The 24,278-nt window shown below is 42.2% G+C and overlaps 1 pseudogene; it reads right to left on the bottom strand.

Annotated features, from left to right (window-relative positions):
• Positions 1 to 1,154: 1,154 nt before the first annotated feature.
• Positions 1,155 to 19,440, bottom strand: LOC148666820 (antigen WC1.1-like; annotated as a pseudogene).
• Positions 19,441 to 24,278: the final 4,838 nt, after the last annotated feature.

Here is a 24,278-nt window from a genome sequence, read left to right on the forward strand (position 1 = left end):
AGGTGTAATCATTGGTTCAAAACCCAAATCATCTGGTATCGCTGTTGTTTCTTTGGTAGTTTCTTCAAATCCTTCAATTGATCTTCGATATCGAGGGATAATATCATACAAGTTGTGGTTTTCTTTTAATCACCAATTTTATTAAAATGTCACCTTCTTTTACAGATGTCTTGCATGTATCACAAGATATAACAGTCCTTGCATCTTCAGGTAAAATGTTTTAAAAAGTACAACAAAAGTACAATATACTGAACAGCATTTATGCTTACATGTTTATTAAAATGAAGGTACATATACCAAGATATTAAAATACAATTGTACAGATTTGTGAAGTTTTCCACCAAATCTGCACTGTAATTTTGAAGTATTATAGCTGAGAATGCAAGGTGAGTATGAAGATCAAATTCAATGAGTGAAAATGATTTTCTTGGAAGTTGCCGATGTTGGTCATTATTGATCATTCCAGGTATATTGACTTAGGTACTCAAATGTTTACTTGTTGTAGCTTGAAATGTGCAAAACACTCACATTTCTTTCAAATATGAATATGTTTTACTGAATCTAGTGCTCTGTACTCGTCAATCTGGGTGCTATAAAATACCTATGGTTTGAGGTGCAGTATAAAGTGAATATTGGGGTGTCTCTAGTGCTGTGGGATGCTGCGTTTTAAATTGAGCAGCTCCTGAAGGCAGGACAAGGAGTCTTAGATAGATAGATGCAATTTCTTCTCATGGGATCAATAAAGTATCTATCTATCTTAACCTTTTGATTTGAAGGGAATGTAAATAACAGCCAGGTTGTCTCTTTGGTTGTGTTGTATCTGGCTCTGTCGACAGTGCCTTTTGTTCCTTGTGTGGATTAAATCATACTTATGAATTGATCACAAACATTTAGGCATTCTCTCCTTCTGGGGTTGATTTTATCATTGTGAGTGGCCAAAGGTTCCTTATATATTTAATTAAAAGTCTTTAATTGTACAAAATTAAGAAATTACAAATGAATGACAAAATGGTTTTAAAAAGTTTATTTTTAAAAAGGAAACGTTAAGAAAATGTCTATACATTTCTGCACATCAGAAATCTTCAGAATTCTATATCAATTAATAGTTTTATTTCAGAAACATATCATATTGTACAAGAAAAAAAGACTGGAATAGGGAACTTTAAGGTCTCCCTGTTTTAAAACACAAACTGCAGGTCCTGTAGACAAAGTCAATGAGGACAGTGACTCACTGGTCAGAGCTCTCAGGTGACAGACAGTGTCAGTGTGGAAGCAGTGGAGTGAAGTGGACTCAGGTCACAGACAGTCTCAGTGCTCAGAACTGTTGTAAGACTGTGTGACTCTGTTGGTGAAGCTCTTCTGTGTCTAGACCTGCTGGAGGAGGTTCTCCCAGACAGCTCTGTCAGTCTCACAGCGCCCATCCTCTCCCTGAGAGTCATCCCCAACATCATCGTAGTCAGTCCTATCAGGGGCAGGGGCTCCTTCTTCAGAGGGCAATGTGGGCAGGACCCTGTCCACTCCAGGGCCAGGCTGGAGGACACCTGACAAAGAGATAGACTCATGATTTGTCAAATGAGCCAGTTATTGAAATAATATTGTTACATATTAGGATTATGAAAATTGTGAATATCAAAAATGACTGAGTAGATAAATTAAAAAATAAATTAATCATAACCCCCTACTTTTAAAGATTTTGCCAAGAATATACCCAAGCATTTGGTATAGTTAAAGGCACATAAGAGATTTGTTCTTTGGAACAGTTAAATATTAGTTAAATATTTGTTAACAACACTACACACAACATAAACATACAACACGCAATTACAAATTTGCTAACAAGGTGTTTTAGACACCTACATCCTAAACACCCAGAAAATCCTCAAACTGCTACCAAGTATTCAGCTTTTACAGAACACCTACATAAAAGAAAGAGATAAACCAAACCTTCTAAACCAAAGACATTACAACCTACAGTTAAATCTCTTTCTTTGTGAACCCAATTGCTACGAAATGAATGGGAACCTATCTCCCTGTTCTAAAGATGCTCCCACTAGCCAGGAGAGGCACTTTTTAACTAAGGGATTATATAAAAAAGAAATAAAAGTTTCTAAAAACAACAGAAAGGCAAGGTTCAAAGACTAAACTCCAGTCCGGTCTTTCCAGTTGATCTGGACAAGTAGTAGAAGCAAGAAGTAGCTCTCGCCTTCTATCATTGACAGTTGATTGACAATCATTTAACCAGAACTTTATGGTTGCTTTGATCTCTGAATCTCACACCTCAGCATCTCAGCAAACATCTCCTTGCTTTGCAGCCCCTAGCCATGTACTGGAATTGGAATTGGAATTGATGACATTACCCAGGTGTACCTAGATTTTTTAAAACACTTACATAGTCACAATAGTGTAGTGAATGGGGATTTTAATTTTCTGTAACAATAAGAAATTATAGCAGTATATTTTGAGAGTACTTGTAGACTTTTAGGAACTAATCAAACATAATAATCTATAGTCTCACACATGTATTCTAACCAGACAATATACAATTTATTGATATAATCATAATTTGCATAACAAACAATAAGCATAATAGAACATACTGTATCTGAGAAGTACTCTGCTTTGATATCAATGGCTATTAGTGGGCTAACAGTTATAGTATACAGAATAGATGTTACAATATTGTACTCAAAAGCGTTTAATAGGTTTTTTAAATTAAATTGTATCTTTTTGGAAGAATTGATGATTCAGTGTAGAATTAACTTATACTTATGAAGTATCAATGCTCTAAAACCACAGTGAGGAAGACCTAATAATTTCTGAGCCTAGTAATTCTCTCTGCAGTCAGAGAACAGAATTCCTGGTCTTGGGGAATCTAAAGCTGCTGATCAATTTAAATTAATTTAAATCTGATTGGCTAGGTGTGTCAGTAGGTGGGTTTCAGTGACACTGTGATCTTTGTGATCTAACTTTGTACAATTCAGGTCACTCAGTCTTTATTGGTTGTTATTGATCCTTGTAGGACATGATAGAGTGAAGCTACTGCTACTGCAAAATGCCTGATTCCCCCCTGTCTTGGATGACAGTGCAACAGAGATGGATTATCTTTCCCATCCCTGAAATACCTAACCCACACTGAGCCCCCTGGCTGTACTTTTACCTGAAGTGGGGTCTTCCTCATTGCTGAACACATCACTGTACCCAGAGGGTGTCTCATCAGAGAGGAGTCTCCCTGTGAACAGAAGAGCAGGTCAGTAATGGCTCTGTCATTCTGACACAGACTGGCCTGTCAGAGACCTCTTCTCTTCTAGGTAGTGTTTATTTGAAGATATGAAATTAGGTTGAGACTAATTTCTAATGACAAAGGCTACTGTGGGCTGGTACAGGGGGTACTCCTGAGTCTTATTTATAATAACTCACCTGACACAGTGTCTGGACTCTGGGGCACAGTGATGGCATCATCATAGTACTCAGGGGCCTCTTCTTTCACAGAGGACATCAGCTTTCCTAAAGCACACAGAGCACAGCTTCACTGTCACACATCAGCACACTGAGTTATCTAGAGCACAGGACTGCTGGAGCTCATCAGAACACACTGATTAACTGAACATCACACAGGATCTAAAACTCCAGGCTCTAAGCACAGGAGATCAGGGGGAACCTGATTTCCAGTCCTATTCACAACTGTAATAAATGTAAAACAATTCCTAGATTTTCAAATAAGATGTTGAAGGAAAACAGGGCAGAGAAAGTTTGGCTGTATTTGGACAGAGAGGGTGGTGATGTGAACCCTATGAGATACTGAAGAGGAGCCGGACACTGTCAGCAGTGACCCAGATTGAGTGTGCAGGGCTGAGATCACAGAGAGAGAGTCAGATTCATGTAACTGGTACAGAATAGTACAGACTCCGTATTCAGAGGCTGAGATCCAAGAAAGAGTAGAGAGATTCAGACTCTGTGGGAGTCCAGACTGGAGTTTAGTCTTTGAACCTCATAAAGAGAGCTTGCCTTTCTGTTGTTTTTAGAAACTTTTATTTCTTTTTTATATAATCCCTTAGTTAAAAAGTGCCTCTCCTGGCTAGTGGGAGCATCTTTAGAACAGGGAGATAGGTTCCCATTTATTTTGTAGCAATTGGGTTCACAAAGAGAGAGATTTAACTGTAGGTTGTAATGTCTTTGGTTTAGAAGGTTTGGTTTATCTCTTTCTTTTATGTAGGTGTTCTGTAAAAGCTGAATACTTGGTAGCAGTTTGAGGATTTTCTGGGTGTTTAGGATGTAGGTGTCTAAAACACCTTGTTAGCAAATTTGTAATTGCGTGCTGTATGTTTATGTTGTGTGTATTGGTGCAGAGTTTCCCCATGTGATTGGACTGAAATAACCCACCTGACAAGGCATCTGGACTCTGAGGTACAGTTACAGCATCATCATAGTACTCTGGGATCTCTTCTTTCAGAGAGGTTATCGAGTCTCCTGAACCACACAGAGAGACAGAGAATTTACACTTCAGGACTCAGACTTACTTTGACCATAGAGCTGCAAAGTAATTGGAAAGTGTGATTTTAAATGTTTTGTGGTGTATAGTTAAGCCAAAACTCTAGGGTCGCTGATTAATCTGATCTGAAAGGCCGTTTTTACAGCATGCTGTTCCGCAGTCTCCTTTTCTATCAAAACCAATGAGAGCACCCCAGTATTGACCAGGTCTAGTTTTGCTCGGCATCTATGATTTGCTGATGTAGCGGCAATGCTTGTTAATAAGACAGAATTAAGCGTTGGTATGCTCCTAAAGGAGGCCCCATCTCACCCTCCATCTCTGTGGTGCAGCCACAGAGAAAGAATTCATGCAGGCTGATTTAAGATGTTTTCTTTTGATAAGAAACAAGCTCCCAGACGGGGATGCAATTAGCTAAGCCTGGCTATCATGATCAATGGTCAACCATTGGCGCCTATCAGTCTAGGGAGTGCCGAATGGACATCTGGACTGCATTCCTAAGTGTCAAGAGTAAGTGACTCATATCTCACCTTGACCAACCAATCAGGGACTGGCAGGGCGTGGTAATACCACGTGGGTCTCCAATGCCCGCCAAACTCTCAACCAATCAGCACACATCTGGGTCTTGATCAAAAAGGGAGCGCAAGCTCAGATCGGAGCTCTCCTTGGCCATTTTCGCGCATCCTCAGAGACAATCACGTGACAACTGCTGTTGTCTGCAAAAGGACTTGGACTTTGTTCTAAGCGCGAGGCCGAGGATCCCGTACGTACTCAGAATTCTACCAACGTGAATGCTGCGCTTGATCAACGGCAGCCTACAGTTGGACCCTCGTCGACAACCTGAATAGCTTATTCAGAAGCAGCGCTGGACCGGGAATGAACCAGCTTCTTCCCAGGCAAAAGAGTGACTTGTGAGGACTCGCAGTCACACTCTGTGCATAGAGACTTTCTACTAGCCAGCCGGACTGCTGGTAGATCCCCTCGGAGCAACGACTGCCCTGCGCACCGCAGTCAGATTCCTCCGCCCGTCCTACTCCGAGCTGCACCTTGACTGGTTGGCCGGTAGCCAGAGGACGCCGACACAACGCCCATTGGACAACCGCTGGAACCGAGGCTGCAACAGAGCCTGTCAGCTGGTTTGGTGTTCATGCCGGGAAATTCCAAATCCATACACAGTGGATAAGTAAACCCCATGTTCTACATTGTGTCTCGAGAATTCAATTGTACCTCAACACAAGTTGTTATCAATTTAATTCATGCGTAATGTATTTACTTCCGAGTTTAAAGTAACAGTGGTTAATAACACTGATTAGCGATTTGGTAACCGAACGATATATATTGACATATATTCTCTATTGTGTATCTCTTTGTGTTTGCATCTCTTCGAGATTATATACCTTGTATATTGATAACCCTCACAGTAAGGTCTGCCGCTCGTATCCAGGCAGACTAGTATATGTTTGGTGCACAGTTTATATTAAGAAATGTATCCCGTGTATTGAACCCGTGTGTGTGCGTTGTTAGTTGTTCTGACGATTGATTTTCTAAAAGCCCCAACGAACAACCTCGTGATTACTGCTACAATTAATAATTGTCTCAGTAAACCCATCAAACCACTACACTGAGATAAGGCTAGTGTGAGGCAACACTGAAGAAACACGTGGGGTTATATTTATATAATTCAGGATTTTCTACATAAGTTCTCTAAACGTCAGCCTGGTTTGAGGTGAGAGTGAGTACTGGACTGAAGACCTCCTCACTCCCACACTGAGCCCCTTGACTCCATCTCCCCTCACCTGGTACTGGGTCTCCCTCACTGTCCTCCACATCATCGTATCCAGAGGGCAGCTCGTCAGAGAGGAATCTCCCTGTGAACAGGAGGACAGATCAATATTACCTGCAGTCAGACAGCAGACTCATTGTCTTCCACTGGCTGTGGAAGAAGGCAGGGTGTGAACAGTATCTCAGAGTTTGTGTGTATAAGGCAGATCAGGAACTGTGAACTGTGGTGTCAGTTATTTTGACACCAGTTGAGAAAAAACAATCCTACAGTCAGTCAGCACTGTCTCTTACTGGGAGAGAAGCCAGGTTGTCAACAGAAACACAGAGTTTATGATGCTTTTCTTCACTTACTTTGACAGCAGTTGAGAAAGAAAACTCTACACATTTAAAACCAGTATGGTGAGATTTTCTACAAGTGTTAAGTCCTCAGATCTTTGTAGTGGAAATCTAATGAGTTAATTGATTCTTAAAAATGTAGAGAGCTTTACAAAAAAATATATTGGTGCTTTTAGATAATATTTCAAGGATATAACTGCTATGCTACAGTACCTGCAGAATTTTAGAAAACAGTTCGTCAACAAAGTACACTGTTTAGGTTAGTTTAGAAGACAATGTACCAAAACAATATATGCTGTCTGGGTCATTAGAATTAGCTGAAAGTAACTGATAAGCTTTGAATAACAAATCTAGTTTTTCTTCTCTCGCTCTATGATGTAATCTGTTTTCTCTTAGAGAAAGGGGAAGTTTTAGAAGGGACCAAGTGCTGAACTTTTTTACAGCGCAACGTCTTATAAAAACCCTGTACTGCTTGTAACAAATTGAGTCTCTGGTTGCACTTGGCGAAGTGGCAGCAGGGCTCCCAATATTGCAATATTGAAATAAAGACCTTACTCAGGTGAGAACTCTCTCTTGTGGCTTCCTTGATAGTTATATTTCCATGACAGTTTGGGGGCTCGTCCGGGATCACAAACCTGAACGCGAACGGCTGCTGAAACTCCATCCGGACCCGGACAATTTTAGCAAATTGGACGAACCTCGGAGGATAAACTGTTTATCCTTCCAGAGACGCGTCTGGAGAATTGGCAGCTGTCTGACGTCAGTAAGTGATCCTTAAAAATTAATAGTTTGAGAAGCGAGCCACAGGGGTGTTCTCACGCGGGTTTGATGAGTCTGGGACTCATATAAAGAACTTATCTTAACACAGACTTGTGGTTTTTGCTCTGCGGAGTAGTTAATGTGATAAGGTTCTAAGTAAGGCACCGATCGGTAAAAATGGGAAATTAAAATTCAAAGACAAAATGGGACCGAGCAGTCCAGCAAAAGTACATGTACGACAAATTCGGAGAAACAATTATAGCCTGGGTTAGGGAAAAAAAAATTATGTTCATGAACTGTAAAGCTAGGGTAATAGGTGTAAGGGAACTTGCACATAATTTATATATGATAATTAGGGGCCCATAACTATGAAGGATCTTTGTAAGTGAATCAGAATGGACAGAGGAAAGTTGAATTAGGAAAAAGAAGTTTCCTGAAGAAGGGGAAACTTAGAAGAGAAGGAGAAGAAATGAAAGAAAATGAATTGGAAAACTTATTTAATGGAAAGAGGAATCACAGAAATAATGGGAAGCTTAAAAAAAGACTAGTCTTGAAACTAAAGAACAGCAAACTGCAGCTAAAGTCATGGCCATGCGTTCTAAAAAGAAAAAGTCTCCACCGAAATTAGAAAGCGGTCCGGAGCCACTTGTTTGTGAAATACCAATGTGCACTTTTTCAGGTCCAGAAGGAACTCCAGCATATGTACAGTACATTGACATTGGTCTCCTAGTGAATTATTTGCATTAGTTAAGTCTTTTCCTTAATTGCCTGATGATCGTAAAGAATTTAGAAGAAAGGCAAGTGCCTTGTTCTTGATTGTCTTAAGCCTAATTACAGTGACATAACCTTGTTGCTAGATCATATTGTTCCTAAAGGTTTACAACGTCCTCTAAAAAGGAGGAGGCAGATTGGCGGATACGTGACCCAAATGATGAAGAAGTATCCATCTAAATTAAACCACACGGACATGGAGAGGAAAAGTTAGGCGGCCGCTTCTAAAAAGAGGTAAGGACTCCTCTTTTCTAAAAAGTCCCTTGTCCTCTCCATGTTGCTGTGGTGGGTTCAGGGTTTTCCTGAAGCTGAAGCGAGTACAACAGAAAAATGAGTTAATGGTGTATGTGTTTTAGATGCCTGTTTTGTGAAGGTGGGGTAGAAAAGGAGGGATTGCTGAAGGAATAGCATCTCGCCCTGCCCGTGCGAAAAAATCCAGGTGTTGCATCCTGGTACACGACTGCAGTACGGCTGAAGGTAGTAACTAAAACTGTACTCGCAGAAGAGCCGAAAATAGTAACTCGATTCAACTGTGTGTTTAAAGCCAGGATTTGGAACCTGGTCCGTGTTCCCGAATTGTGATAGTTCGTCAGTTTGTCTCGACTGGGGGATTCCGCGGGGCGCGTGGGAGACGTGAAAATGGTGTGAAGGGGAAAAAAAAGTTTGATTAATCCAAAGTGAAACTTAAAAGAAATATTGACTGTCAGACGGAATTTAGGCTGAACAGGAATGTAGAAAAGTGTATGAACCTTTGGATAAAAATATTTAGAGGAATATTTGAGAATTCAACAGAATATCATAGATAAAACGGAAAAATCCCTGATGGAAAAGCTAAAAGCAATGGCTGAACGAAACGAAGTTGTATATGTAGAAAAAGAGAAAGCAAAAGAAGAAATAGAACGCCTTAAGAGAGAATCTGGGAGAAGGGTGGGAATTAGTGTGGAGATTTTTGAAAGAGCATTACCCACCGAAAACTGATTAGAGAAAAGTAACAGCATGTCAGCAGAAGGAAGTGAGGATGTTTTCAGATTTTACAGAAAGGTTTATAGCTTTATGGATAGTATACTCGGGGTTAGCCGATGAAAAGGAAGTGAATGAAGATACTTCCACAGTAATAAAACAAATTTACTTGAGTGGGTTAAAACCTGATGTTGCCAACTATAGTGCAACTATGCTTTCCTGATATTACGAACAGAGACAGATGTGATTTAATAACTCGCGAAGCATGCATGCAGAAGTGCGAGCGCTGCAAATGGGAGGTAAAAAGACTCCCAAGGAGGAGAAAAGGGAGCCGCCAGTTTGTCGAAATTATTGTGCGACTTTAATGTTATACCGAGATATAAAACCTCAAAGACAAAACTACTAATAAGCTGGTGTGCAGTTACTAAAAAAATGTGTTTTTTGGAGAAATTGTAAGAAAGAGGCTTGATTTCACAATTAAAGAACTTGTCAGAAGCTGAAACGAGAGCCGTGTGTGAACTAACAGTTTTAATCTAGTAAACCCCTCTGTAGCCTTCCTAAATTTATCTCAGGATTTAAATAAAAGTGAAATAATCTTACAGTGTGCAGTAACTGTGGGGCACAGGAGCACAGCTGTCCTGTTTTTAGACTAAAACAGCATAAAGACGTGATATAACGTTTTCTAACGGGTAACAGGAGGCTACAGGAGAAGGAGTGCAAGGGTTGTGTTTAAAGCAAATATAAGCTGTCACAGTCTGCTTGGGTAAAGATGTACAGTTTCAACTACTGATGTGGGTGGGGGACACCCCAGACCTATTTTAGGCCCAGACTGCAGCATTTTATAAGGAATTACTGCATGAAATAGCATTTATGTAAACTAACTCAATAGAGTTATGTGATATTGTGATTGTTTTACCTAATGAGGGAATCCATAAGGCCGGACTACTCCAAGTATTGGATCTTGAGAGGAAAAAAAGGAGTATAAAACCAACTACATGATAAAGCCAGGGTGAATGCCTTCTCAGAACGAGCTTGTCTAGTGACGTACTGGTTTGAGGGGGGTAGTGCAGTCTAAAGACAAAATTGCCTTGACCCCTGCAGCAGAAACCGTTTTTGATGTTTTGAAACAAGCTTTCTTGCAGGCACTGGCCCTGGACTGGATTCCCTCAGACGGATCATCTGTATGTAATCTGTATGTAAGTGAAAGAAATGGGTCGTGAGCTGTTGTGCTGGTGCAGGAGGCATGGAGATAGGCATCGTCTGGTGGGTTATTATTATTCAGGACCCCTTGATGCGGTGGCCAAGGGGCCGTGTTTATGTGTTGTGCAGGCTACCTGCCTGGCTGTATAAACTGTGAATAATCTGGTGTAGAACTAGCAGACCGAATGAAAAGATTTAATTGAAACTTGTAAATATGCTAAATGGAAAATTGTAGCAATTTATATAGACTGTATATATACATTTGGTGTATGCCACAATTTTGGATGGCAGTGAAGGAATAGGGATTTCCCCAACATGGCAGGGACTCCAGTTAAGAATGCTGGGTTTGTCTCTGAACTGTTAGAAGCTTTGCAGCTGCTGACTGAAGTAGCTGTGGTAAAGTGTAATTCACATAATAAAGAAATGTTTCCAGTAACTCGAGGGAACAACTTTGCAGATGTAGCTGTCAGGTGAGCAGTACTTGTAGAACAGGAGTCTGAGACCCCTGTGAGACCTCTGTTGGTGAAAAGGGGACAGCTACAGGATATTCAGGCTGAGGCCTCTAAAGCAGAGAAAAGGACATGGTTAGAAAAGAGTGTGGTGCTGCCAGCACACTGGACGCTCTGCATGCCCTCACAGCCTAATGCCCTTTATAGCTCGACAAATGCACTCTGTCGGACACCTGGGTGGGGACCGTGTTTGAAGCAGTAGCCACTTATGTGGTATCTCAATGTGATGCTTATCAAAGGAACTCAACTACAGTTCAGGTGCAGGTGCTACAGCTCAAAAGGCCTGCTCCTGAGAAACCTTCCATGCAGTAGCAAATGTTTACAATTTACATTTGTAAAGGGAAACCTTGGCTCTTATAATCTGTTTTCCCAGTGGGTTGCTGTCACTGCCTCTGTGTCTACCAAACACTTGATGATGGAGATAAGCCCTCGGTGGGCACTGACCTACCGCTTGTATTATGATCAAGGGACAGGCTGTGGCTGGATTATTCGGGGTGAGATGGACTGAGATCACCCTCAGTCTGCTGGAACATTGGAATGAAGGAACAGAACTCTAAAAGATCGACTAGACATCAGACTGAAGGAACGCCATGGAATGCGGGCTGGATCAAACAGAACTGTGTAATAGAGCCTGTTTGATATCATCACAAGCCAATCAACAAAACTTCCTGGAGGGATGAATTTGGCTAATGGATTGTTGAATTTGCTAATTCTCTATTGTAGTATTGTAGGTTGTTAATTGAAGTGGTGCATGGGGCTGGTGAACAGGTGCTGGACACTTGGAGACCTCCAGTAGAGGGAAGACACGACCTGATACCTGGCGAGTGGGTATGGTGAGGAAGATATACCCTGCCAGATGTGGCAACCCTGCTGGGAAGGACCATATCAAGTGCAACTGACTACCGACTCTGCCATCTGAGTGACAGGACGAGATCGCTGGATCTACGCATTGCGCTGACACCGAACCACTGCACCAGAGACTGAGTGAACATTAATTATTATATTGTCACTGTTTCTGTGTTTGTTGAGCTTCCTGAGGGGGGGCGACAGTGTACCTGTTAAGTGTAAGGAGTTTTACTTTGATAAAATGGGGATATGGAATCAATACTTTATCAGTCAGCCACAAATAATAATCAGAGCTCATGTTGGGATTGTATTGCTATAAAAGATGCTCATGGGAGTAATCCCCTTTGATAGAGGTGATTATTTAGGTTTATTGGCATGGGTAAATAGCCCTGCTTTTAGTCTGAGTGTAACTCAGATATATTAAAATGGAAATAACTGTATGCTCCTCGCTATAATCACAGTTTTAGGCCTATCTCTATTAGGGTGATAGACAGCTGTTTAGGTAAGCAAAGACTAAACAGTACTTGTATTCTAGACAATTATTAGCAAATTAATGACTTAGCAAAGCACATCTTTGAAAAATATATATCACAATTATAATCCAGATGATTGGGGCATTGGTGCATGGCTACAGTCTGTGCTAGGAACCTGGAGAGGGTCTCTGGTTCAATACATATTTGTGTGTCTGGTATTATTCGTTATGATCATACTGTTAATATCCTGCTTGAAAAACATGTGGACTAAAGCTGCTGCTTCTGTGCTAATTGTACGCCCTGAAGGGATCATGAAGGTAAAAAAAAATGTAGAGAAAGGTTCTCCTATCTAGTGGCAGAACCTGATGGGTAGAACAATATAGTTTTAAGGGGGGTTACCCTTGGGAGTGATTCCCATAGATGCACATTATTATTATGGTTTGTTTGTTTATAATAAGATGTTTTGCAGGAACGGACCAAAGAGAAATTTTAGTATATGTGCTGCCGAAGCAAAGAGAAATTTTACAACTTCAGCTAGAATTGTTCTGCAAAACGGCACAGCTGAGGCAGTGGAACAATGTGTAGATTTTTCTAAGAGTTATTACCCAGCTGTTGACCAATCTTGTAAAAAAAACCCTAAGAAAAATGCTGGGCTCCAGCCCACAGGGATTTACCTGTGCTGTAAGAACTAATGCGTGAATAAGGAGACTGGATTCTGGTGAAAGACAGGAAAAAGAGGTGGTGTTCGCTCAGGTGGAGGGGGCCGTGCCAGGTGCCCTGAATTCATGCTTCCCACTGTAAAAAGGTCACAAACGAACTGAGCAAAGAGCAGGAGTGATGTCTCCACAGGGACAGATGGGGATCACATGCTTGGGACTGATGTGCACAGCCTTTTTCTTTTTTATGTGGAAGCCTGTCACCACCCAGAAAGAGGAAGAATCTAAACGCGAAGCCTCTTTGTATACAAACTGGCTGAATGAAACTGATAATGAGGGGGATATGAGTAATTTGTGGTACAAATTTATAAATCATACTGTAAAGTTAAAGAAATTTAATGCATCTTGTTATGTATGTGCTTTAATGCCTCATTCTACAGCCTCACCCATTTCTCTCCTGGTTAGAATCACTGTTTGGGCCAGGGGGAATGTTTTTCTTTAAGTTACTAACACCGATTATAGTAGCTGTGATACTTGTCTTTCTGTTTTTGGGTTGCTGTACAAAATATATTATTCCAATGCTTTGAAATATGGTAATGAATATGTTTGCGCATCAGTATGTTCTGGTAAGAACGCAAGAATCCGAAGTATAGGAGCCTCCTGGGAGTCCATATGAAGAATCTAACTTTTAATAATTTTCAAGAATAAAAAGGAGGGAATTGTAGTGGAAATCTAATGAGTTAATTGATTCTTAAAAATGTAGAGAGCTTTACAAAAAAATATATTGGTGCTTTTAGATAATATTTCAAGGATATAACTGCTATGCTACAGTACGTGCAGAATTTTAGAAAACAGTTCGTTAACAAAGTACACTGTTTAGGTTAGTTTAGAAGACAATGTACCAAAACAATATATGCTGTCTGGGTCATTAGAATTAGCTGAAAGTAACTGATAAGCTTTGAATAACAAATCTAGTTTTTCTTCTCTCGCTCTATGATGTAATCTGTTTTCTCTTAGAGAAAGGGGAAGTTTTAGAAGGGACCAAGTGCTGAACTTTTTTACAACGCAACGTCTTATAAAAACCCTGTACTGCTTGTAACAAATTGAGTCTCTGGTTGCACTTGGCGAAGTGGCAGCAGGGCTCCCAATATTGCAATATTGAAATAAAGACCTTACTCAGGTGAGAACTCTCTCTTGTGGCTTCCTTGATAGTTATATTTCCATGACATCTTCCTCAGAAGATGGAGACTAATCACTCCTGAAGACTCTCTCCACTCACCTCTCCTGGGGGCGCTGTAGGTTCCCTCTCTGGCCAGTTTGTACTCTATTTCCTCGTAAACGGCATCATGATAGGGGGCGAGTGCTCCCTTAGATAGGGCTGTGTGAGAAAATAGACACTCAGGGTTAACATGCAGGGAGAGGAGTACAAGATCAAACATTGACTACTAAACCTTCTTTGGACATTACAGCACATAAATGTTATGCTTCTGGATTTGCAAATTTCCTGATATCTCCATCTGTAATTGTTGATAATCTTTTTTAAACTTTAAATGGTTTTCTCTACCAGGTCTCTACCAGGGCACAGCCGGTGCCCCTCAAGGCTGTGTGCTCAGCCCACTGCTCTACTCCCTGTTCACCCACGACTGTACTGCTAAGTTCAGCACAAACACCATCACCAAGTATGCTGACAATACCACAGTCGTGGGCCTGATCACTGACAACGATGAGGCTGCCTACAGAGAGGAGATAAAACAACTCGCAGACTGGTGCCGAACCAACAACCTATGTCTCAACATCAGCAAAACCAAAGAGCTGATTGTTGACTTCAGAAGACAAGGAAAAGTTCACTCCCCCATCTACATAGAAGGGTCTGCGGTGGAGATGGTGAATAACTTCAAATTCCTAGGCGATGTGAAATTCCTATTCACATCTCTAAGGACCTTACATGGACACTGAACACCTCCAGTCTCATCAAGAAGGCACAACAGCGGCTGTACTTCCTGAGAAGGCTGAAGAAAATACACCTACATCCACAGATCCTCACCAACTTCTACAGATGTACGGTGGAGAGCATACTGACCAGCTGCATCACAGTCTGGTACGGCAACTGCACCGCATCCGACCGTAAGGCACTACAGCGGGTGGTCAAAACTGCCCAACACATCGTCGGCAATGCCTTACCATCCATCCAGGAAATATACAACACCAGGAGTCTGAAAAAAGCCACCAAAATTATGTCTGACCCCACTCACCCCGGTCATAACTTGTTTGTTCCCCTACCATCTGGCAGAAGGTTCCGGTCACTCCAGTCGCACACAACTAGACTCCAAAATAGCTTCTTCCCCAGAGCTGTCAAGTTGGTGACGCCCCCACTCCCTTCCACCTTATTATGATCTCTCCTAACATCCTCCTGTACCCACAACCACTGTACTCCTACACCACCACACACACGTAAGCCAAAATTGTACTGTCCCCTCGATAGCCCAGTAAAATTGTAACAGGCATAATAATATTCAATATTAATTAACCACACTACTTTTAACCACTGTTTTTTTGCACTGTTCCAAGAATTACCTTGCACTGTTTTTGTCCTGTTAAATTTTCTCTGCGGAATTTTGCACAGTTTTCGATTACTTGATTACATGTTATTTATGTTATGTTATTACATGTTACTATTATTGCTATTGTGTAACTGTCTATTGTCTCATCTTCTGTCCTATTTATATACTGCACCTGAGTGACTAATGAGAAACACTTTTCATTATACTATGCACCTGTGTAAGTTTAATGACAATAAAGTTGAATTGAATTGAATTGAATTCTTCCTCAAGGTAATTATGTAAATATAAGTTCCATGTGAGTGACAGAACTGACCACTAGAGGTCACTATGTGGATGGAGAGTTCCCTCCCTACCTTTCCTCAGATTCCTGTTCTGGATCAGCTGCCCCACTAACAGGGCCAGCACCACGAAGAGCAGAGCCCCCAGCAGCAGGAGGACCAGGGGCGAGACAGACAGGCCTCCCAGCGGCTGTGTCTGGGGTGTTGTCCTGGTGCTGCCTGAGGGAGGGGGAGACAATGGATGATTGGTTGGTCAGGGATCAGGAGAGGTGCTCTTGGGCTCATATACACTTCGACACATGTCCTGTTCTCCTCCTGTTCCGATGTGTGGCTCTCATGGCTTCAGGGTGAACCCAAGATCAATGAAGAACAGTTAAGGATTCCCAATCTAACCCATCAGGACTGTCACTAAATCAGTGTGGAAAGAGAGGACACTAGCACAAGATCTACACTGGAAATCTGAAAACACTGATCTTCACTCTGAGAGAGGAGAGGAGCCACTACAGCTACACTGGGAATCTGAAGAGACACTGATCTTCAGACTCAAGGAGGAGAGGAGACACTACAGCTACACTGGGAATCTGAAGAGACACTGATCTTCACTCTGAGAGAGGAGAGGAGACACTACAACAACACTGGGAATCTGAAGAGACACTGATCTTCACACTCAAGGAGGAGAGGAGACACTACAACAACACTGGGAATCTGAAGAGACAGAAAGACAGGAGTTATCAATGACAAGGAGGATTTCTGTTCACCTGTAGCTGTTGCTGGACTGGCTGTTGTCTCTGACAAATCTGTAAAAGAGATAGGAGAACTGTCATTATTTTGTCTTTGGTTTTAAAGCAAGTTGAATCCAGAGTGGTCTTAATAAAAAAAAAATCTTTACATTTGTTCCTTGAGGTCAAATCTAGGATTGCTGGATGAATGGTGTCTTGTTCAGAATTAAAGCCTAGTGTTGTTCACATACACATGGCTTTAAAACATCCAAATCTTGTGACTGATTATCTTAGTTGGATTAGTTAGATATTAAGCAGTGATAGAGTATGGGTAACATCAGTCTAACTTCTCCATTGATCTGCTACCTTGTTCATCTACAGTTCTAAGACTCTCCTCACCTGTACAGGTAACCCCTGCATCCTCCTTGTGTCGACAGTCGCTCTGATTCAGTCCAGAGTGACAGCAGTCCCACAGGTGAGGTTCACTGCCTGTGCAGTTCACCTCGTCCAGCCAGATGGCGCCGTTTCCTGGTCCGAATGAGGCCTCTATTGCTGCACTCACTGCGTCCCCACAGCCCAGCTGTCTGCAGACCACCTGGGCATTCTGCAGGCCCCAGGAGTCGTCACAGACTGTCCCCCAGGAGCCCTCGTACCGCAGCTCCACCCGGCCAGAGCAGTTAGTGCCTCCAGCCAGGCGCAGAGCCAGTGGGACTGAAAGCCAACAGAAAGGTTAACGAGTGTCATTAGATCTGTGACTGTAGACGAGAGCAGAGAGGTTACTGAGTGTCTTCAGCTCAGTGACTGTAGTAGAGGTTAGTGAGGTATTGAGTGGCTCTAGAAGAGAGCTGTATGGTTACTGTTCCTCAGCTCAGGGCTGCAGTGTCTCTGACTGTTTTACACACTGAACTCACCTGGGCAGTGCTGCTGAGGCTGCTCTTCCTGAGGGGCTGGAGTGCTTCTGTCAGCTTCTTTTCTAGGACCTTCAAAGATTAATAATAATTATTTAATTTTATACATGTTTGGAGATAAATTACTAAGAATTCAGTTTAAAGCTTTTGTCTGTTCTAAATATGGCAAAACACTAATTTACAGAGCATTACTCTTCCCTCTGTACCTGAGCAGGTGATGTTAGCCACTTCTCGGTCTGTGCAGTCATTCTGACCCCAGGGGAAGGAGGGACACTGCCACAGGGTGGAGTCGTGTTTGCGACAGGAGACAAAGTCCAGCCATCTGGGATCAGGGCTCAGCCTGGAGTTTATCTCACTGATTGTGCCCTTGTCTCCACAGCCCAGCCGTTTACAGATCACTGCGGCTGTGGAGTCAGTCATGCCGTTCTGACACACACTGCCCCAGGTGCCATTGTAGTAAACCTCTGCCTGTCCTGAACAGCCTGCAGACAGTCTCAGGAGAGTGTGATCTGCCAAGACAGCAGGGAAAGTCAAAGGAAACAAACCCTGGCAAGACAGCCCAACGTTTCAATCTGAACTGGTAAGAAACAACCAGCAAACAATGTGAACAGCAACCAGTCTCATTTCCCGTACTAATCCAGTTATAACTGACTCACGTAATGAAGCAAGGACAGCTGTACAATAACACAGTTGACATGAAGGTGACTGTGTGGTTCTGTTCATTCAGAACCTGGACAGTGTATCACACAGAGCTTTAAAATCCTATTACATGATCAGGTTCTGACCCAAAATGTAATTCTGATCAGCTTGGCTATTCAGCAGCAGCACAACTAAGAGACTGAGGCATGAAAGTAGAATTTATCTTGAGTTTCTTTCTCTCTTTATTTATTTTTGCTGGGATGTGAATATGTGCATTCACAACTGTATCATAAATATCAATATTTATTTTAAAATTAATTCTGCATCCAGCTCAGTCTTTTCCTCAACAAGATGTATTTAAGCACTCCAGATGCAAACCATATCCACAACGTGGAATTTAAGAATATGGATTATTTTACTTAACTAACTTACTGAACACAAGATTCTCACATCCTCACAAGTCAAACATATCTAGGCACTCTAGATGCAAGCCATATCCACAATGTGGGATTAAAGAATATGAATCATTGTAATTTTAATGATCTCCCCTACCTGAACACAGGATTCTCACATCCTCCTTGTGTCCACAGTCATGCTGTCCCCACCATGCTGAGGGACACTCCCCCAGGGACGACTCATTCCCCAGACAGCCCACCTCGTCCAGCCAGATGGGTCCAGTTCCCTGGCTGAAGGAGGCCGGCACTGGGGCACTGAGGACCGTCCCACACTGGAGCTGTCTGCATACCACCTGAGAGTCTGCCAGGTCCCAGGAGTCATCGCAGACTGTCCCCCAGGATCCCCTGTGATAAACCTCCAGCCTCCCAGCACAGTCACCTCCTGCACCAACCAGCCTGAGGGACAGCTGATCTAGGACCAGAAAATTAGAGGTCAGGGGTCAGAGATCAGGAGTTCTAAGAGATCACCATGACCTCCTGTTACAAGTTGGCCCACTAGGCACAGCAGATACAGTTCAAGTACAGTGTTTCTTGACTTTTGATTAATTTAATATATACACTTACTGTAACAAATTGTTCATAAGCAGTATATATATATATAATATTATATATATATTTAATATATACAGTAAGTTTAACATATTCCACATTGTTCATAAACAGTATACCAGATAAGTTATTTTTTCTGACCCACTGTTGGGCATAGAGACAATAGCTCCACCAGTGTCAAATTGCATTATTCAGATAGATGTGTTTCCTGTAGATCCCAAAGACCCGAGTGTGTTTGTGACACACAGAAAAAACTGCACACACACAGCTGTTGCCTCACTGACTGATCTGGGATTCCACTGAGCAACAGAGACATCAGCACACACTGAGAGCCCTGGAGATACAGAACAGGGGCTTATTCATACCTGGTGTTTTGGAAGAGGGAAGAGCTGAAGAAAGGAAGTCTGTGAAACAAACAGAGAGAGAGAAATCAGACTGTTAACCTTGTGTGAGAGGAGCAATTTAACACCAGAAATGAAACTACAAATAAAACAGATGTGATTAAGACAGTCCTCATTCTCTCTTTACCTGCTCCAGGTGAATCTCTGGTCATATTTGAGTCTGTAAAAGAGAAGAAAGGAGCTCATTTCTGTCCACAGGAGTGATGTTTCACCAGTGGAATGTCAGCTGTGTGTGGGGCTCAACTGCACATAACATCTGTAAACTTTGACTTTCTGAGACTCACTTTCTTTTCAGGCTCCTGTTTAATTGGGCTCTATTAATTAAACTAATTAAGCAGGTCAGATGTTAATTACAGGATACTGAGGTACAGAACTTTCTTTAATCTTTTAGAGCATTGATATCAACATAAATATAAAACTGAGCTTTAGTCCTCAGTGTATTTGTGCATCTGTCCATCAGAAAGAAAATAACAACCTAATAACACCTTAGGGAATATTTGAGATAGATATGACATGTTTAAAGCACACTCACATTTTAAGGAATATGTGTTTTCATCTTTGCATCTCTTACATAACTGGGAGTGTGTAACAGAGCAGATATTCAATAATGAAAACAGTGTGCTTCTGTGTGTAAGCAGAGGGAGTGTCACTGTGTTTTAAATACACGATTCTCACCAGAGCAGATGACTCCTGCGTCCTGTCCATGAGAGCACCCTGCTCTCCCCCATGTAGAGACAGCGCAGTGTGAGAGACGGCTCTCATTGCCCTTGCACTCAAACACATCAGCCCTTACTGGTCCACTGCCCTGTCCAAACCAGGCCTGTCCTGGTGCTGCTACAGCCTCTCCACAGCCCAGCTGCTGGCAGAGAGCCCTGGCATCTCTCAGATCCCAGTACAGGTCACACACTGTCCCCCAGTCCCTGAAGAGCCACTGTAACTCCACTCGGCCAGAGCAGGAGTCAGAGCCGTTCGCCAGCCTGAACCCTGTGTATCCTGCAGATAGGAGAGAACTTCACCAGCATGACACCACAGCAGGCCACAAGAAATACAACAAATTAAAGTACCAATACAGTGAAAAAAACTATAAGATCCAGCACATAGTGAGTGAGAAACCAATAGCAGGCATAGAATAAGGACAGATATTGTGATGCCATAAGGGATTGTTTCCTCAAAGGGTGCTACTTTCCCTGGGGACTCATTTTTCCAAGTTTTCCCCATACGTAAGATAACGATGTGCAGCTCATAGGAGACAATTAGCACCCTGCTCTAGGCCACATAAAACCAGGATGGACTTGGAGAAGACAGAAAAATTCCCCAATAATTGCCTCAGCCTGGCACATATTGAAATAAAGTATTAATAAACCGTCCCCAAGATGAAGGTTTTCACTTATATTTTCATCTCTACAATTCCAGTCTTAGGCCTGAAGAATAGCGTTGATATTTCTGTAACAGTCCTTGCCATCACACTGGCTGTTTACCTTACTTTTCCTAGCTTCATTGGTGAGGAGCTTTGTTACAATTGAAAAATCTACCTACTACCTGCTTACTGTACTTTTTTCCCACACAGTCTGAGTGGGCTGTAGGGTAGGCTGCTGCTATTAAAACAGGCTTTGGCACAGCCTAGGCTGATTCGTTTTCCCAGCCTCAAGGCTGAAGGGCAGTTTTCTCCATTGCACAGGCTGTAGATACACGTTTCACAGAACAGCCCAGGCAGAAAGCACCATCCCCTCAGTTCTTACGCTGAACCACCTGTGTTATTTTCTTCCCCTAGCAGTTCCACACCGGGTGCCGATCGGAACACCAACACAGCCAACCGACATCCTCAAAAACAACTCCTATGTCTACTGTGCCAGGTCCAGGTCATATACTGTAAGTTCCAGCTAATAAATCACTGGTTTAAATTAAGTCTGGTGTGTGGGGTGTGTGCTTGGGACCCTGCCTAGAACCTGCCGATTGCATGCTGTCCCACTTGACACTCCTCAGGAGATCACCCACTCTCCTCAGGAGATCACTCAGTCTATAACAGAGATCACCCAATCACAATATGTATCATTTATGACTCTATAACGATTGTTTCCATGAGTGAAAACAGTGTGACAATCTTACCTGTACAAGTCAGACCCACAGCTCTGTTCTGGGAGCAGCTCTGCTCTGGCCTGGCTGCAGTGGGGCAGTGCTGTAGCTTGGACTCTTGTCCTCTACACTGGAACTGCTCTGACCCGACTGGACCCTGGCCCTGTCCGAAATGAGCGCCTCTGTGTATCACTGAAGGAGCCCCACAGTCCAGCTCCCGACAGACAACCTCTGCATCCTGCCAGTCAAAGTCAGAGTCGCACACTGAGGTCCAGGTGTTCTTGAGATTCACCTCCACTCTCCCAGAGCAGAGACTGTGTCAATTCACCAGCCTCACAAAACCTGCAATAGAGAACTACAGGCTGTCAGTCTGAGCAGGTAATCTCTCATAGTGCAGCTCATTGCTCACTGTCACTGAACCTGGTGCCTGTGAGAATTAAACTTACTACCCTATGAAAATAAATTAACTTAATGTGAAAAACAGATATCATAGATTCTCAATTTAAATCTTGACTTCCTATTGTTTCATTCATAAATATATTTACACCTATAATTAGGCATAGAAAATTACATTTTAGAAATACATACACTATTACAATCAATTGTACAATAATACAGAGTGCTTTCAATAAGAATATAGATAATAGGATAGATATAGATAAAAACAGTAGATAATAGGACATAAATAAAAATTAAATGAAAGAGAGGAGAGTCGGAAAAAAATCTGAAAGGTCAACTTCAAAAAGTTTAACCATAAAATATTTTGGGGCTGAACTTTTTTACAGATTGTAAAATTGATTCCTTTCCTCTGGAAATAATGTAGATACATGTACATCTAATAATTGTAGATGAATGTTAAGACTCTAAATCATCAATCTCCACCTCTGTGCTCTAGCATTTGCCTCTAAAGAAGGTGTTCAGTGCATTATTATCTGTACACTGGGGCAAATGCAAGATACAAAAATCAGAGACACTAAATTTATCAGTTTGTGGAATATTACAAATCAAACTATCAGCATCATTCCAGCTGTTCCACATGTTCATACCAATAATCACAGTGCTGAAGATGCCACCTGTGGAACACATTCAACTGTAGAATAAGTAAAAATAGAAACTGATCACAAATCCATCCATCCATTTTCTAACTGCTTCTTCCAATTCATGGTTCCAAGTGTATCTAGGACTGTAGAATTAATAAATACAGAAGGAAAAACTGATCCTTATCACCAAATTCACAGAAGCAGAACGACATGTCCTAGACTCAAAGAAAAGATTCCCTATAGCCTGGTGCTGCTGAAACAGGACTGTCTGACCTGAACACTGACACACACTCTGGACAAGACCAGCACTGTCACAGCCTGGCATTACTAGAGCAGGACTGTCTGACCTGGGCACTGACAGACACTCTGGACAAGACCAGGACCGTCACAGCCTGACACTGCTGGAACAGGACAGTCAGACCTGGGCATTGACAGACACTCTGGACAAGACCAGGACTGTCACAGCCTTGCACTGCTGGAGCAGGACTGTCTGACCTGGACACTGACACACACTCTGGACAAGACCAGGACTGTCACAGCCTTGCACTGCTGGAGCAGGACTGTCTGACCTGGGCACTGACAGACACTCTGGACACATCCAGGGTTGTGCTTCTCCACATGAAAGCAGATCTCAGAGAATGACACACTCTCATGGAGTTCAGCACTAATTACACACACCTGGGTCTAGAGTCAGCTCCTGGCTACAGTGCATCACAAGAAAATACATGACCATCAGTGCCTTAAAGAAGTCAAAATATGGCAGAGCAGTTAAGACGTTAGAGGTCCAGTCTGAAATAGCAAATGTGAAATAATTGAATTACATGAATGAACCAACAGAACTGTTCTTTTTCTTTTCTATTTATATCCAAAGCTGCATTAGGAGCTTATCTGACATTAAATTATTAAATTCTGGGCTCATCAGAATCAGACCGAGAGTCACTCTACCACCAAGGATCAGCCCCTTGGACAGCTGGTAGTGCAGCTGAACTCCACTACAGCACTGAGCTCCAACATACCATTAAAACACACCTGAAACTGACCAGATCCACTGACACTGACACCAACATACCATTTAAACACACCTGAGACTGACCAGATCCGCTGACACTGACACCAGCATACCATTTAAACACACCTGAAACTGACCAGGTCCATCGACACTGACTCCAACATACCATTAAAACACACCTGAAACTGACCAGATCCACTGACACTGACACCAAAATACCATTTAAACACACCTGAGACTGACCAGATCCACTGACACTGACACCAAAATACCATTTAAACACACCTGAAACTGACCAGATCCACTGACACTGACACCAAAATACCATTAAAACACCTGAAAATGAAAAGGCATTTCACCCAACAGCACAGTGGAACCACAGCAGATTGTCACTTCACCAGTGCTAAAACAGTAAAGACAAAGTGAAGTAGATACAGACTCACTGAGCACAGCCTGCCTGTTTAAACTGAACAACACTGAAGTGCCTGGAGACAGAGGATGAGCTACAGGCTCAGTGAGACTGCATAGACACAGAGGAAACACAGAAACAAGACACACCAATCAAATTAACTATATTATGTTTATAACGTATATTGCTTTGAATTATTATTATCATCATATTATCAATACTAGATTTTAATTAATTACATTTTAATTTAATTGATCATGATGATGGACTCTAGATCAGTAGAGGAGTTTTCATTGTCCTCAAGCTGGAGACTGGAGAGAGTCTCTGTCTCTTACCTGAACACCTCACTCCAGCATCATAGGCATGAGAGTAGCTATACTGCTTCACTTCTTGTTTTCCACAGTTCCTCAGCGCAGCCTCTGACCCCTTGCAGTTGACCCAATTCAGCAGGACTGATCC

Source organism: Lepisosteus platostomus, chromosome 5 (assembly GCF_059453375.1).
Source record: "Lepisosteus platostomus isolate fLepPlt1 chromosome 5, fLepPlt1.hap1, whole genome shotgun sequence".
Classification (NCBI taxonomy): domain Eukaryota; kingdom Metazoa; phylum Chordata; class Actinopteri; order Semionotiformes; family Lepisosteidae; genus Lepisosteus; species Lepisosteus platostomus.